The sequence below is a fragment of the Octodon degus genome, unplaced genomic scaffold (genome assembly GCF_000260255.1).
Source record: "Octodon degus isolate 3935 unplaced genomic scaffold, OctDeg1.0 scaffold00220, whole genome shotgun sequence".
In the NCBI taxonomy this organism is placed as follows: Eukaryota; Metazoa; Chordata; class Mammalia; order Rodentia; family Octodontidae; genus Octodon; species Octodon degus.
Window position 1 is genome coordinate 3,264,870 of NW_004524796.1, and position 17,488 is coordinate 3,282,357.

The 17,488-nt window shown below is 39.5% G+C and overlaps 1 protein-coding gene across 4 annotated transcripts in view; it reads left to right on the forward strand.

The window, feature by feature from the left end:
• The window catches only part of Cacnb2 (calcium voltage-gated channel auxiliary subunit beta 2), a 374,901-nt gene that overhangs the window by 123,834 nt on the left and 233,579 nt on the right, over window positions 1-17,488 (forward strand). The window lies entirely within an intron of this gene.

The window sequence follows — 17,488 nt, forward strand, 5'->3', positions numbered from 1 at the left end:
CTACTTCTGTGGTCTAAAGTAATTAATTCGCCCTCATATGCAGCAACAGTAGGTGACTTGTGCGAGGGATCAATATCTGTGGTGCACTAAAAGGTTCTATGAATCATTGCTTGTTAGAATGGTTGATATCATCTGAATTAATAGTTGAAGCCCCAGTGACTTAATGACTCATCTTTTTAGGCATGACATGTACAAGGCCTTTCAGGAAGAGTGTCAGGACCCAAGCAGTCTCTGAACAGTGTCTCTTCAGGCAGTGATATCAGGGGTGGTTTCTCAGGAGTACTGACCTATCGGCTCTCGAGCTTGAAAGGCAGCCTTATTTAGTTGATTGTGTGTAAAGCATAAGTGATATATTCTAATTAAATAGGTCTGACTGATCAAATTTGCTTGCCAGAGTTAGGTTCATTCACCATGCTCCAGTGTAGAAAACTAGTATTTGGTAGTGAGCACACACATACACAAACCTGTACAACCAAAATGAATCCAGCCCTGAGGCCACTCCAACGATGCTTCTTACAATTCATGTGAAATGCATACTGCAGGACAAAGCAAGCATCTGACAGTTTGGAGGGTGGTTCTGTAGGACTAGGAATCCACAGTGAATTGAAGTCTAGACTCAGTCATTTTTCCAAGGGAGGGGAGGAAGGACAAGTAGCAAATCAGACATCCCCACAGCGTTTCAGAGGTAGCAGCAGTGAACCCAGGATGCTGTTGCCAGCCTGTGTGTTGGGAGGAAAGCAATAACAGGCGAGCAGCAGCCGGAGCCCTGTGTTCTCAGAAGCAGTCAACAGCAGCAGGGCTGGGCTACTGCTTCGCAGGAGCTCCATACTGCAGAGTGTAGAGATGCGCGAGACTCTCTGATGTTTGAAAATCTCCTGGTTTGAGCATGGCTCCTGCAAAAGCGTTGCTAAGAAACTCTGATGATGTGGCCAGCCATAACTCTGTGTTAGCAAGAGTTACTTCAGAAAAAGAAAAGCTACTTTTGGGGCATTTTTGCCAATAGACAACCCCCCACCACGACCCACTAGAGAAGAAGATCTCAGATTTACCTAGGTGGGGGGAAGAACGGAAAAACAGAGAGAACAAAGTTTTGGGTGCCTGCAGGAATCCTGGATTCTATAGAAACTCTCAAGGAGGCAGAAGCGAAGTGTTGATCAGCCCATGCCACTTACCTGGGAGCGCAAGGTGGGACGCGATGGACAGTGGCTGTGACGAGGACACAGTGCAGCTTGGAGAAGCCACGCGCTGACTACATCCTGCCCCCTCTTCATGCAGTGCTGCGGGCTGGTGCATCGCCGGCGAGTACGGGTGTCCTATGTAAGTTTTGGCTGCTGCGGACTTGCAGCTGGGGGCAGAGAATGCTGTTCGTGTCTGTGTCGTGCATGCTGCTTCTTTCTGATGTTTTCATCTCTGTGCCGAATCAATCAATCATTTGTACTGCAAGTTTTCCAGGCACCTGAGGTCTGTGAGATGCTGAAATATTCTGGAGATGTTTTCATATCATATTTTTTGTACTGTGTTACTTTAATTAGGTTGGAAATGAACTTCCCTGGCCAGTGGTTTGGGAGGTCTATTGTCTCATATATCTGAATCAGTTCAAACCAGTTGATATCCTTTTACCGAGAGCAGCCTGTTTTGATATTTAAATTATGGCATGGGAGAAAATTGTTTTCTTTTAGAGGTAAACATTACAGAGTTTGTCAAATTAAAGGTAGTCACAGACACAGATGTGAAAGCCTGGTTTTAGGCAGCGTCAGAAAACTAGTAGATGGTAATTGTTTAATGGATGACACAGCTTTTGCAAGGATGCCAGCATTTACAACAGCTTTGCCATCCTGTGACTATTTCAGTAAAATAGCCCTTTATTTCATGGACCTGCTGTGTTTTGCAAAATGGCTGTCTGAGTATTAAATTCTAGCAGGCTGGCAGACACACATTCTGAAGTATCGCTACTTAACGTGATTAGATGCTAATTGAAATACGCTGCGCGGCCGAGCAGCCTCTGGGCTCTGAAGAAGCTCGGGCTTGCTTTTCATACTCCGTTAGCGTGGAGCCACTTTATGCTCCGAGAGTGGTATGAAAGAGAACAGGAGGTTGATGCAGGCTGGCCAGACCGCAGTGCTGAACTGCCTAACACCGATTTGAGATTCCTGGCTGCCACACAAATAGGAAATTGACAAAAAGAGCTAATCAGTTCTTAAAGGTGTAATGCACAGAAACCCATGGCCCTGGAAAATTGGTCAGCAGACAAGGGATACGCGAGACTTCCAGGACAAACAAGGTCAACATCTGATATGATCTAAATAGTAAAGTTGGAGACCAGACATGGAAAGTTGGGGAAGAAACAATGATCTCCCTCTCAGGTGTTAAAGATGTCATTTTATTAAGTAATTAAAAGCCTTTAAGATAATTTAAGGACTTTTTGCCCTAGCCTTTATGTATTTGGTGGCATCTGTATTTTGAGTGCAACAGTTGACAATCAGGAGTCAATATGATAGTGAGGTAGCCAGCCAAGAATTTTTAAAGACGACGTCTGCAAGGATAGACTTTTTTTCCAATAGAAAAATTAATAACTTTTTAATAAGATTTGGGAATAAGTGCTACAAACTTCTTAATGTTAAAATTATCCACATAAAGAAAATATTAAATTAAAAATTGCTTGAAATTAAAAGCTATATTTTATGGGATAATGAAGGCTAAAAATACCATAGATTGATGTAATTTTTGTTTATTCTTGTGTACTGAATTAGGAGAAATCCATGGCTATGTATATCTCTTGTAGAAGGATTTCTGAAAATAAAGCTCAAAGCAATCATTTTTGTACATATTTTTGTCCTTTTGTGAATAAATAGGAAAGAAAGACAGTTTGATTCTGTATTTTTTAGTCATAATTGAAAAGTAAAAAGATTTTATCTGCTGGTTCTCAAAAACTTTTGTACCTTGTGCTTTTGTTAAAGAACCAAAAAAATGCATAGAAATATGTTTTAAAGATAAAAGAAATTTGTGCACTTAAGCACTAGGAATAAATTGCCCTTTATTTTAGAATATTGTGTCTTAGGAACTCTCCCCTGTTGCCCACCTGCTGCTGTCTTACCCTATCTCCTTTGGAGCTTAATGTATGGAGTTCAGCTGGCTTTATAGAACACCAACTCAGACTTTTATATTTGTGAATTCTGAAGGACAATTCACGTCTTTGGAGAAAAGAGCCCACTATGAATATATTCATGAATGTGACCAATTTTTCTACCATGCTGATGGAGCTTAGGCTACCCACTGAGTAAGCAGGTGGACAGCAGGACAGAGGACTGGCCTGAGCCCCAGTATGAAGCTAGTGGACAGGGCCATGTCACACAGATGGACCATTTCACTGTCTCTCCTTACTCAAATCCATTGTCATTTCTAGAGATGATAGCTCAGTTCATGCCAGTCCAACATCCATATAATGTACAGATTACAGGTTAGATATAATTGTATATAGGCAATATACAACACACATTAGAGATATAACTCACACGGCATATATGTACAGTGGTGCCTTGGTTCATGCATTTAATTCTTTCCGTAATTCTGGTTGCAAACCGAATTGGATGGGAACCGAATTAAATTCAGTGGTTAGGTTTAGCCTTAAGATGAAATTTGCTTCAGTCCTCATCCCATCGGATTTGCTACCAGAATCATGGAAAGAATTAAGTTCAAGAACTGAGGTACCACTTATGTGGAAGCACCGGATAACTAAGTTTCATTCAGTAAGGGACCACGTGCCCAGCAGGGGTGCCACGAGGCTTGTCGTATCATTGCCTTACTTCCTGTAAGTGTGCGCCGTGATTCTGTGATGTTTGCCGTGATAAAATTGCCTAATGTGAAATTTCTCAGAAAGTTCCCCGCTAAGTATTGCAGGAGTGAGTGTGTGTGTGTGTGTCTGTGTCTATGTCTGTGTCCTCCATTATTTTTATTTTTTTGATATGAAACCTTTCTTAAAGATTCTTCCTACTCTAACTTTGTCTTTCAGGAAAAAGAAAATGTTGAAAGTTATGTGGGTTTCAAAAAAGCTATGTGTACATGCTATGGTTATTTCCAAGGGTTCACCTGTTGAAGGGCCTCTCTTATTAGGCTCCCTTTCTTTGCCTATTGAACATTTCCTTTGTGTTGAAAAACTGTTCTGTGAGCAGTGGGCCCTGCGATAGGCAAGAGCTCTTCTCTTTTTCCATCTGGCTCCATGTATCTTCTCTTTTGGACATTACTATTTGTGAGATCTAGCCTTCATGATTTTGTTTATACTTAGCAATAATTATTATGGAGCCCAGCTTTGTGGCTAGCAATTTTTCCTGGAGCTGGTGGTATAACATTGCTGGAACACTTGCCTGGCATTCGCGAGGACCTGGGTTCAGGCAGAGGGAATGCGGAACTAGAGGGGGGCAGTGGCAGGCATAAGGCCAGAAACTTTCTGTGTATACATCAGTTGTCTTGCTATTTTACTAAATGCCATGAAAATTTATCACCTGAATAAACATTTTTAAATTTGAAAGAATAAATAAGCATGGAAAGCTCTGTGCATTTCTGTGCAACGCTTCTGAAATAGTGAGATTTTTCTGCAGTTGCCTACAATTGGAGGCAATTGATACACTTACTGAAAAACTTGTAATTGAAGGGCAGTTGGCCCTGTATGTCTGTGGGTTCACGTCTGTGTGCTTAACTGCAGATCCGAAATATTTGGGGGAAAATTATGTCCTATTCTTACAAAAGAATCTGTGCATCTTAATTTAGCACTTACTTTCTATTACATATTAACTTATATGAAAATAGTATGCCATTTCATCTCAAGGACTTAAGCAGTTTAGAAGTTTGGTATCTGAAATGGTTCCGAAACCCCTCTGCCAAAGGACAGCTACATGGGTTGAATATCCCTTGCATGTTTGGAACCAGAAGTCTTTGAGATCTTCCAAGTTTTGGGATTCTGGAATATTTTCATAGATTTGGAAGTTTTTTTTAAATCTAAAATCTGAAATCCTTCAAAGTGCAAAAGATTTTGAGCCTTTGTTCAGAAGTTTAGGGGTGCTCAACATGTGTGGGGGAGAGGGAGTGCCGGGGTTGTAGCACTCTGCTGCAGGAAGGCTTGTAGTGTGGGTGCCCCTGAGTGACCATCACCCAAGCCAGACACTGAGCTTGCCGTGTCCTCGTTCACATTGCCGTTTCCTCCCTGCTCCACTAGGACACCCATGAGTTGACTGGAAACATTAATTTGTTTTTCCTACTCTGAATTTTATACAAATGGACTCATACAGAATATGCTATTTTGGAGCACCTATGTCACTCGTTCTTTTAAGGTGGACCTGTGTACCTGAAGATATTTAGCTGTAGCTCTCTGATTCTCTTGGCTGTATAGTATTCTACTATGTGATTTGATTATTGATCTATGGTGGCTGGGCACAGTAGACTCCAGTGTAGAACATAAACATAAATAATGATTTAATTATCTGATCTGATTAATTAGCTACTGACTTTAATTTCTAATATACTGATCTACTGTTATCAGACCCACTGATGTGCTATTGATGGGTATTTGGATAGATAAATGGAAATAGTGACACTGTAACCAGTTGCAATGTGTCCGTTTTTATGCATGTGTTTGTAGGAGGTAAATCTAGGAATGGAACTGCCAAGTTGTAGAGTGTAACATTGAGTTTATGTAGCTGGTAAGCAGCTTTGCAAAATGCTCAGTTTGCACTCTTACCAGCAGTGTGTCACCTAGATTTAGCGTTACCTTTTGTATTTTAGCCAATCTGCTAAGTGTATAGCAGTCACTCTTGGGTGTCACTTTGCATTGCGTTGGTGACTAAGGTGGTAAAGTGTTTTTTCATGTATTTATTGGGCATTTGTCTATGCTTCTGTTTGAAGTACTTGTAAAATCTCTTTCTTTGTTTTCTATTTGGTTATCTGTCTTTAAAGGCAATTTTAATTGACTAGAGGAAAAGCAACTGGCCATTAGGATAATAAAATGATTAAAGATTGATATATAGACAATTAGAATATGAGCTGAGACTTGACCTGAGCATGATATTATCATTGATTCATTGTGTGGAGTCCTTTGCTCTGAGTCCAATTATTATCCCAAATAATTGGGATGGTGCTCATACTTTGAAAGTTTGAGAGTTTAAATGAAATAATACTGCTGGTCCAGCACCAAATATTACCTGAGACACAGTCATTTTTTGAAACTGGTAACAACTGCAAAATGAAACCTCAAGGCTGAGAAAGGACAAAAGGAAGAGTAGAAAGTATGTGAGAAAGGGAAACTGTAGCTGACTACCTGACGGGGTTTCCACCTGTGTTAGATGCTTTGCATTGGTTGTTCTTGGAAGGTTTTGCTCCAGGAGTTAGTGAAGAGAAACCTAGTTCTTGTATTACTAATCTCGTACATGATTGGACTTCCCTGTAGGTGAGAACTTTCTTTTTTCTTTTTGGTACCAAGAATCAAACTCAGGGCCTGGTGCTTGCCACGCTGTGATAACTTTGAACTTTTAGAATACAGAAATGCAGGACTATCTCCAGATGTCACTTTTGTACATATAGCATAACAAACAATTCAGTACTCTATTCAATTATGATTAGTATGATTGCCTTATGCATATTCATCATCTATCAGAGTTTACAGAATTGCTTATGCACATTATGTTAGTTGACATTAAAGCAACCTCTAAGCATGTTATAGAAATCAATTGCATTACCAAATGCCACAGAGTCTCATGGTAGTCAACCTGAAATTAAACCTGAAATGTATTTTTATTCAAGGACAGAGCTGTGTTCATCTTTTTTGCAATGTATTTCTAAGCTTAAATAATTAGATTACAATTTAGTAAATTTTAAATTAAATTTAATTAATGAAAATTTTGTAGTGCTTCTTAGTAGAAAAAAATCAATTATAATTGACTTGAGAGTGATGAAGTGCTAGTTAATAAAGGCTTCTGGTTAGTAGAATTGTAGGAAATACATGTGTTTGAATTATGATTTTCCAGTCATAGTTCATACTTCCCTGATAATTTTTATAATTTAAAATATGTATAATACTCTTTAAATAGTTAAGTAATTGAAATTTTCCAGAAATATCTTAAGCTATTCTGAAGAACAATTGACTTTTAATATTTGTGTTTTTAAATTTAAATTCATATAGGAGAGATTGCTGATTTTTCATATTTGGGACTGCATGAGTTTTTAATAGTTTTTAACTTTGATCATACTAAAATTCTTAGTTTGACTCTTTAGAATTTTAAGATAACATTAAAGTCCTAATTTATTGTCTGCCTGCCTGCCTGTCTCTCTTCTTATCTCATCTCCCTCCCTTCCCCTCCTCTTTCTGTCTCCAGCTCTCTCTGCCCTCCCCTCCCTACCCCTCTCCTCTCCTCTCCTCACCTCTCCTCTCCTCTCCCTCCTCTCCACTCCTCTCTTCTGCTCTCCTCTCCTCTGCTCTCCTCTCCTCTGCTCTCCTCTCTTTTCCTCTCCTCTCCTCCTCTCCCTCCCTCCCTTTCCATCCCTCTCTCTCCCTTTCCTTCTTTCTTATCCTTATCTCTCTGGGAGTTAACAAAGTCCTTAAGAAGATATGTTCCTACCTCAAAGCAGAGCTTCTCAGCTTCAGATATATCCAGCCTGAGTATTTTAGTATTTAAAGTACAAACTACTTAATGATTAAAATTTTTCATAGTCTTGAATTTTGCTTGCATTAGCAATTTCCCTGTGCAATGATCTTTTATTACTGCAGGATGAGATAGATGAAGGTTCCCATAAACACTGAGATAGAGAGAGACAGAAAGGAAATTAAATCAGTGCCTGGCTTGCTGGTGAATTTTCAAAAGCTCAGGACCCTCCAGTTGCCCTAACTCCTCCTCATGGTGTCCCTAGTCCTCACCCTTTGCTGTCCCTTCTCTGAGGGAAGCAGTTTCCCATGGGAAGGACCAGAGACTCTAGAGAAAGGCCCTAGGCTTCACACACTGGGGAAACACTGGCAAGCTACTCTGCTACTGCGTATCTTGACTTTTCTTTCTGTGAAATGAGGATCTTAAAAGAGCCTTACTCAGGTTTTCTGTGAAAAATATAAGAAGTCCCCAAGTGTGGACTATTTTATTTGTTAACCACCCACCTTTGCATCTGACCACCACTCCTCTTGTACTAAGTAACAGCAGTTGCTTTTAAAAGGATGCATTCATTGCTATAATTTACAAAACTATGCAGAGCCACAGTAGTCATCATTTCTATTTCCCTGGGCAGCAGTTACTGACCACACACTCTTTACCCAAGGGAAAGTGAGAAAACCAGAGAGAATTGGACACCACATCTCTGTACTTGGAAGAACCTAGGGTGGTGGTGCAATGCTTTGAAGTAGGAATATATCTTCTTAAGGACTTTGTCAACTCCTAGAGGCATAAGATTTGAGGAACACTGAAAACTGAACCATTTATAACAACAGGAGAAAATAAGTATTAAACAATTTTCATCAGTGAATACCATGCAGACATAAAGTTTTAGGATAAAAAGTATATATCCTGAGAATGTTTTATAAAAATTAAGATAATGAAAAATGTATGTAGATGATCGCGTTTTCTCTTCATAAGTTTATGTCTCTGCCGGCCTTTGAATAAGATGAGGATAGAATACTAATGATGTGTGGACAGTGCACAAAAATGAAATTACAAGGAGATAGGTGGAGTTTTTCTTTCTATACCCTTAGACACTTCATAATAAATAAAATGTCTCTATTTTTTATATATTTTTTTCTGTATTTTAGGGAAAGCTCTACAGGGTGTTCAGAGTCTCATTACTAGATCAGACTTGTAATGATTGTCCTGTTTACAGCTCCCAAGTGCTAGGATTAGCGGCATGTGCCACCACACCCAGACTCAATGGCTGGCTCAGCATGCCCCAGGTGGCATGGCAAGCCCAAGGAATCGAACCCCCAGCCCCTGTGCCTGCTCGCAGGTGCTTTAATCTGCTGAGCTATTTGGCCAACCCAATTTTTTATAACTTTATTTTTGTAATTAATATTTAGTATGATACTTGCCTTACAATTACATTATCCCTTACCTTTTTCCAGAAAGGCTTATAATATATATATATATATATATATATATATGTATATCATTGTCTTACACAAATTTTATATTAAATAAACCTCTCTACATTTATGTATGCTATATATTATATATAATTTTATATTTATATAAAATGAATGCAAACACTGAATTTGAAGTGCTTTGAATGAAGATCATCTGTCAATGGAGAAACCCATTGATTGAAAAATAGATGTGTATGCCTCATGTACTTTTGGATGAAGAAGAGCACTTTCTGCCTGCCTTTTTAGACTTGTGCTTCCTGGCGTGTTATATGCATAGGTGTTTGACAGGTCAGAGTCAAGGCTTGCTTTGCATGCCATGAGCCTCTCCCATGAAGGGGGATCAACCCTTTTGAGAGTATTTTATTCTGATACACCCTTGCTTTAACCATGTCCAAGGCAAATAAAGAGTGGAAGGAATGCATGAGATGCAAGCAGATGAGTGTATATCATCTTGAAATATTTTTCCATTAATTAATGCTAGCTGAACTAGTGATGTTCCTTCACATATGAAGCACATGAGTTAAGACAGTCAGAAGTCTTGTCTTCTGGCTGTGCTCGCATCCCACTCTCTTGAAAGACTTTCCCTCACTTCCGGGATGCCACGTCCTCCTGAGTCCATAGTGCCCTGGCTGCTTCCTCCCGTCGCTATTTGATGGCTGCTTCTCCCCACCTGCATAGGTTTTCGCTCGTGTGGCCACAGGTGTGCTGGCGCCTCTAGAGAAGCTGCTGAGTGCTGGCACACACTGGAGGAATGCCTGGAAAAAGGGAAACCTGGAAAATGGAGTCAAGAAAAATGGTCTATGTGTATGTGGATGGCTACTAGACCTACAGACCCAACTCAGATCTCCCAAGTTTCAGACTCACAAAACTATCCAAAAGCTCCTACATGGCTGTGAATATTTCACAGCATAGCACATAGTCTCAGCAAGGCTGAGCTCACTTCTCTTGGTTTTCCTGTCCCCTATTTCTGCTACCATTACCTGTGTCTACTTACAAAGGTTTGGCTTGGTTAAATGGCATTGGTTAATTGGTTTGGTTAAATGGCATTGTTGTGTTCCCTCTTTCCAAGCCAGAAACATAATTATGGTCACTGTGCTTTATCTTCAGATCTCATCAAGGCAGGACAGAGCTTCATGATCTGGTCCCATGTCTCCACCACACCTGCTTCACCACTAATGGACCTATGTAGGCCTTGTTTTACTATCCTCAGCAATTACCACCTGTCCTTGTCTTATTCCTCACTCTTCGGTGAGCCTTTCCCCATGTTTTAGCTGATGTGATTTTTCTCAAATGCAATCATGTTATGTCTCCACTTAAAACCCTTGACTGATTTGCATTTTCTGAGAATGTAAGTATACTCTGACCAACATGCAACAAGACTCTTCTTAATCTAACCCCTGAGAGTCTCCTTAGCCTTAACTTTTAGCAACTTTATACACTGAAGTCCCCATGGTATGAAAATCACAGTTTCCCAATTCTCTGGTCTCGCTTTGGCCTCTGCGGCTCAATAAATGCTGTTCCCACACTTGATTATGTGTCCTTGTTGCTGAAAAGGCACTCACTATACCTTATCATAATTACTCCTTCAGTTGCTGTCCCCCGTCCCTGCACTGTCTGTTTCTTTTGTGCTGTTGCAGTAGCCTTGCTGCCAAATAAAAATATCTGACCTCTAGGAGAATCTCAAGAATACTTGTTGAGTAACTATAAAACTAATGCTGGGGAAATATCATCAAATTCCTACTTTTCCACTACCACCGTTCCATCTTCACCTGCCATAATATCATTAAATTTTTATTTCCTATATGTAAGATTCATTATGTCTTTGTGTTATAAATATGCAAATACACACCCACATATACATACACAGAGCTATGTGATGGTGTAAAGCTAGGTTTCTAGATCATGTCAGTGTGTATGAAATAGAAGAGAAATTTTGCTGCTAGATATTGAAACTATGTAATCAATTTATTCTCTTGGCCTTTTCCATTGTATACATTTTACCCTGAGTATTTCACTTCATTTCATTTTGCAGTGCTTGGGATGGAACCCAGTGCTGGATACGGTGTGTGTTACCCAATTGCTATACACCTGAGCTACATCCCAAGAGCCCCTATATTTCTTTTTAACATTAAAGAAACAATCTCTTCATAATGAGTAGCCATGCAAGAGCTTAAGAGGTCTTAGTTCTCATTTGAATGTTAAATACACTGAAACCAACAAACTAACTGTATTTTACAAAGGAGGTTACAAATTACATAAGCACGTTTAAAACATGAACCCTATTTTGGTTTAACATAGCCACTTAAAAATAAAAGCAGCATAAGAGCATTTTTATAGAGCCTTGGGTTAATAGTTGTGTGTACTGGAAGTTGCCTTGGCATCTTAACTGCTTCGCACAAGGAGCAGCTCCAGTTTTAGAAGATGTGATATTCAAATTCCCCTCCCATTCCCTGCCCCACATCCAAGTCTACACCCAGGCAGGCAGCAGCCTTCTGTGCTTCTGGTTATAGAGCCTTCCGCGGCCTGCTGGATGACCTTTCTGCTGAATAGCCCAGCTTCCCATTGAGGCAGACGCTTGCGTTTGTTCTCTTTCTTGGTATTACATTGAGATAACGGCCAATTCTCTCCTATTTGAATCATTAGAAGTAGCTTTTCTCCCCATGCCCCTGCTTATTGGGCTTTTTCTGCTTTGCACTTTTGAAATGTACATGTCACCCTTCTCCTTCCCACTGCTTAATAAATAAATAATTCACGTGATCTACTGAGATTTATAAACAAACCTGACTACAAAGAGGGAGAGGCATGACTGCTTTTCTCAGTGCTGTGACCAAGGGCTGCACTTCTTACAGTTTGCCTCCTTTTCTTTTCTTTTTTTCCTTTTTCCTTTTTCTTTTTTTTTTGTGATGGTGTCAGCAAGTCTGTGAAACTTCCCCAGTGGTCCTCTCATTATTGGGTGGTTTTCCTTGGGGTTAACAGATGGTAAAGCAAAGTGCTAGTTATTAAAAGAATGTATCGCAATCTTTTTTCTAAAGAGATGGACGGGCACAACCTCAATTAAGAACAGAAGCCTCTTCCTGCTCTACAAGGGCCCTACTTAAAGCAGACAGCAGGGTGTCAGAAAAAGGGCAGTTTTCAAAGCACCAATAGAAAGATCTGGAATCTTTCCCTTGGCCTCTCCCTCAAGGATACATGCCCCTCTATTCATAATCATTTTTCAAGGCTTTTTAGAGGGTACATAGAGTTAACTGGTGGAATAGAATAGAAATCTCTTCTTCTATATAAAATGTGGTGTTCACTGGACATTTGTAGTAGTGTTTCTCATTGTATGAGTTAAAGTTTTTAAGGTTGTTTGAAAAAAAAAATAAAAGGCTGAGAACTATTCCTGGGAACTATTCCAGACCCATAGGATCAAAATCTCAAACATGATAATTTTATTTTCATAAACCCTCAGCATGGTTTTCATGCACATTGTTGCTGGAGAATTGCTGGCCAATAGAGCTGAGCAAACCAGAGGAACATGGCAGGCAGGACCAGGGCAGCTCTGAGAGTCTGAGTGGCAGGTAGTTTGGCTGGGATCTTCGCAGTCCTTTCTCTGACGCTAGTGGGCTCAGTTGGATCAACTTATGTCAAAGTACTCAGCATTCACATTTCTGGATGCCAGGAACAGAAGGGCCCAGTTAGGTTTCCCCAGACCACCAGGAAAGGGACCCTAAATGGCCTCTCTCACCAACCTGCTTACCATAGAGACAATTTTCCAAAGAAAAATGCAATAGTGGTTTCCAGAATAAAAAGGGAATGGGTCCTAGGGCTGACACACATTACTGATATTCTTTGAAAATACAAAGAATATGATGAAATTAGTTTTTAAATGAATCATGCTGTCCTGTGGTTAAAACTTACAAAGTGAAGCATTTACATACTTAAGTTTAACATTGTTCATGTTTTCTAGTTGCTTTATCAGCAGTTATAGAAGAAGTAACTAACAGCAATGGAGTTTGTAATAAAAAAATATTGGCTTTCCAAAAACTAGCGCCTACAGTAAAGGTGCAATAAATCTTAGAACTGATTTAAGTAGCAACAATAATGATTTTAGGCAAATGTTCTGCAGGTATTGGCAATTTATTAAGCAATACTTTGAAGAGCCTATCGATAAAAGAGCTAAGACGTATTTCTTTATTCCTTTCTAGGTATAACTTATATTAGATCCAGCCTATACCATTTATTTTGTTTAAATGTGTCTGAGCAGACACAGCTCTGGAGAATGTCTAGAGGGAAAGATAAAAGTGGGTTTTCTTTGTGCAGAAGAATCTCACCTTTGGGGGTCCTTCAGGCCTTCAACAGTAAAGTCATTATAAATGCCATAGAAAGAAATAGGACAGCCTGTGTGCAGTGGTATGTCATGGGCTACACTCTAAAGACTATTAGCCAAAAAATAAAATTTTTTTAAAAAGTAAATAAAGACTATTGTCCCTTTTCCTAGATATTCGTAGATTAATCTGGTTTAAGCCATTCAATCTGGCCACTTATTTTAATAAAACTAAATCTCAATCTTTTTAAAGAAATAGAAGAGACTGAAGGTACCTTAATCAGAAACAGTGAAGTAGGATGTTTTACAAATTCTTTCAAAGTATGTCTATTGGCATGTATTAGAATTGTTTCTCTCCTGAAATGGTACTGAACGTTCCTTAAAAACTAATATAATAACTTGGAAACATTTCCTCAAGCAACTTCTTTATTCCTGTATCCCAGCTCCATTGAGGCAGCTGTGTTCATCAGCTTATCACCACTGTGACAAAACACTTGACATAAGCAACTTAAAACAGAGAAAGGTTCATTTTGGTACAAGGTTTCAAAGGTATCAGTCCATGGCCAGACAGAGACATTGTTTTACACCTGTGATGAGGCAGAAACCCCATGACAGGAGTGCCTTGGAGAGGAGAGGTACTTCCTCTCACTTCCTGGCATCCAGGCTGCAGAGAATGAGAGGGCAAGAGCTAGTGAAGAGGCTGGGGATAAGGCCACACCTCCGTGACCTGTTCCTTCACACAAGCCCCACCTTTTCAATCTTTATCACCACCCAATAAAGCTGTCATATTGGCGGTTAGTTCATCCATGAAAGTAGAGGCCTCATGGGCCAAGACCTTTCTCAAAGCCTCCCCTCTGAACAGATGAGCACTGTGAGGCTCACGTTAGACCTAGACCATAGCAGCAGTGGTACAGGTACATCCGAGACATACAGTCTTAAGGGACCTGTGGTGTTTGCCTATGAATTTTGTGTGGCTGAAGATGAATAGAAAGAGGGTGAGAATTTTCTCATGTTGTGACCCATCCTTATTCAGGTTCATAAATTTTTAAAAGGAAAAATTTGGGTTTTTTCTCAGACCTCCAGTTATAGTTGTAAAAGTTTATTAAAGAATTCTTTGTACCAGCAAAGTAACTAATTTCATAGATTTTTTGCTTCTGAACTGCAATCATAATATGCTTATTACCATTAAAAATAGCATTTTATTTCTTCAGACCAGGCAGCGCTGATAATTTTGAAATGAATCTCCAATTCAAAAGGTGAACCCATCACTGTGTCAGGGTACTTTTCTGATTTGATTTCATGTTTTTCTTGGTATGATTCATTTCACTGTGGATCCTCTACCCAACTTAACAATTTTATGGAGTTGCAATTGGCAGTATAATCAGATTAAAGAATATGCTTTTGAAAGTCCATGATTTGGCTTCTGTTCACCATGATAGTCCATGAGACACAAGATGACAAGCTCACTCTTTGCTGAGTTGACTGGATGTGCCAGGTTTCCCATAACTTTTTAAGCCCTTGATGAGACACAAGCTTGGAGACATGCCTTCCATGTGGCATTCTGTGCAGTCATTTTTGTCATCCAGGATCTCACTCCACAGCTCTGACCTATTGCTATCTGGGGAAAACAATAGTGACTGGGAGTGGTCACCTGTGATGAGGCTTCAGACTATGCAGGTGTTCTTTAACTGCTGCCTTCTTATGAGTCAGGGATAAAGAGGTCTCCAATGTAAGCACAATACTAGCTTTCAGAACTCCTTCCCAACATTATTCTGTGAGTGCCAGCACACCTCCATCGAGGGGAAAGATCAACTTCATAGCAAAAGAATAGATACAAGAGGCTGCCTGCACACATGGCTTGGAGTATGAGCTATAATCAGTTGATAGAAGAATATGTCCAGAATGTTATTCTCACAGTAAATAAACTGGCACACACATTAATAAAGGCTGTATTGTTCCATGCAGCTCATTGTGGTTTTAATATTTTCTTCATTTTAAATAATAGCTCTACTTTCATTGAGTAACACAAGAAGTGTTACATTTGATGAATGGCTTCTAAATGACCATTCAGACCAATGAAACCCAAGATTTTAAGTGTCAGAGCAAAGTTTTAGCACCCATTCTTATTACTAACATAAACCAATTTTTCTGATTTCAAAATATGTGACTTCATTGCAACAAGAATGGTGAGGTTTTGTTTAGATTAAGTGAGGAATTTGCAATTCAACTGTTCATTGTTCTTTGCTAGACTTTCATAAATTTCAATAAACAAAATTATTAAAATATATTTTATAATGACCTCAAAGGATGAATAAATACAGAACAGCTAATGTACCAGCCAAAATTTTCAGCTTCACATAACAGAAAAGATGAGAGCTATTGCAAACTTGGGCAAAAAGATGTGTCTTAGGCAATTTCACAACTAACAAACAAAAAGAGGTAAATCATTCTGCCAGCCATATTGGAACTGTGATCACGTAGCTACATGTCTGTAGTCTTTGGCTGTGTCAACCTGCCCCACTCATGCAGTAGTTCCAGCTATGTGACCTGCACAGGAAGAACCACCACCCCGCCCCCAACAGCCAGCCACTGCAGATATGACTTTGACTAGGGCTAACATCTTGGCTTAGGAATTGGAGTTGGAACTTTGCAGACTCTCAGTGGGACCAGAAGCTGAAAGATGACCATGTGTGAGAGTCGAGCTTAGAGGACTATGGCAAGTTCCAAGTTGAGTAAAATTGCTATGCAGAAGCAGAAAATACGTGAGAAGGAAGATTGGCCCAAACTTCCCAGAACATGGAAAGCTGAGCTTGAAGGAAACATGGCTGTAAAGAAGACAGTCTTTCTAGATAGCAAATTGTGGTCATGCCAGAGCAAGTAAGTGAAGACCAAAAACAGTTCTGGCTTTTCTTAAGGCTGATTGGTTGCCTAGCATTTGAGTTTGCACAAGGAATGGTCTTTACAGCCGTTTCACTTGTGAGGATGGCAGAGATCACTGTTCTTTTCAACCAAATGGCCCAACGCTATTAAAACAATGGGAAAATGATGATCAGCTGAAGAGACAAGACGGAACACCAAATATTAGCATTATTTTAAAAGACCTGACATGATAAATCAACATAAGGGTGAGATGAAAAACATGTATAGAGGTTCATTAAGCAAGAACAATTAAAGTGTTCTATTTGATGAATTATGAAGCAAAGCATACTCAATTTTTAGCTTAATGGTGTTTATTTTTGCTCACTAAATCAATAGCACATACCGGAATAATGCTACTGTTACTCTTTGGAATACAAAGATGAATCAGATAGTCCCTACCCTAAATAAAGTAAAATAGTACCTTTATTGCTCATGAATCCTGAGTCAAACTATGTTTGTTTAGACAGATTGATTATGGGAATATGTCTGGGAATGAGTTTCCTAAACCAGCTATAATGTAATATAATATTTATATATACAGAAAATTTTGACCTAAATTGAGGATTTAAGTGAGTATTCTTGGTACTGTCTAGAAATTAAAGTTGACTAATGCCAAGTCTGAGGCAGCAAGCTCTGATAGAGAGGTGAATGACAACATGTGAGACAAGGATTTCTTTGAGAAGGGTCAGGGAACTCCACTGAAGTAGAGCCCTACACCGAATCAAACTCCTAGATTTATTTGGAAATGACAAAGTCATAAAGTTCTACTGAGTGCAGAGGTATGTTTTAGGTTAGCAAGACAAGCAGCAAAACATGGTGTTAATTTGACTGAGTAACTAACTTTTACCTGATTGTCCCTTGGGGAGCTGCCTTGTTTTCCCGTGAAGGTCTATCTCTGCTTGAGTTGGCTAGACATCCCATCATCAAGATGTTCTCGCTTCTCTTAGTTAACAACCTTTTACCTTCAGAGCCAACCTGAGCAGACACTGACCCTTTAGGCATTGCAAAGAACTCCACCTATAAATGTAATTAGAAGTAAAGAGTTGCTGGTAATATTGGTATTACTGTGTAGATTCATTGAAAGATGGAAAAGTCTCAGTGACAGGAGGTATTGAGGGAAGGATACAGAAAGAATCATAAATATGTTCATCTTGTATTTC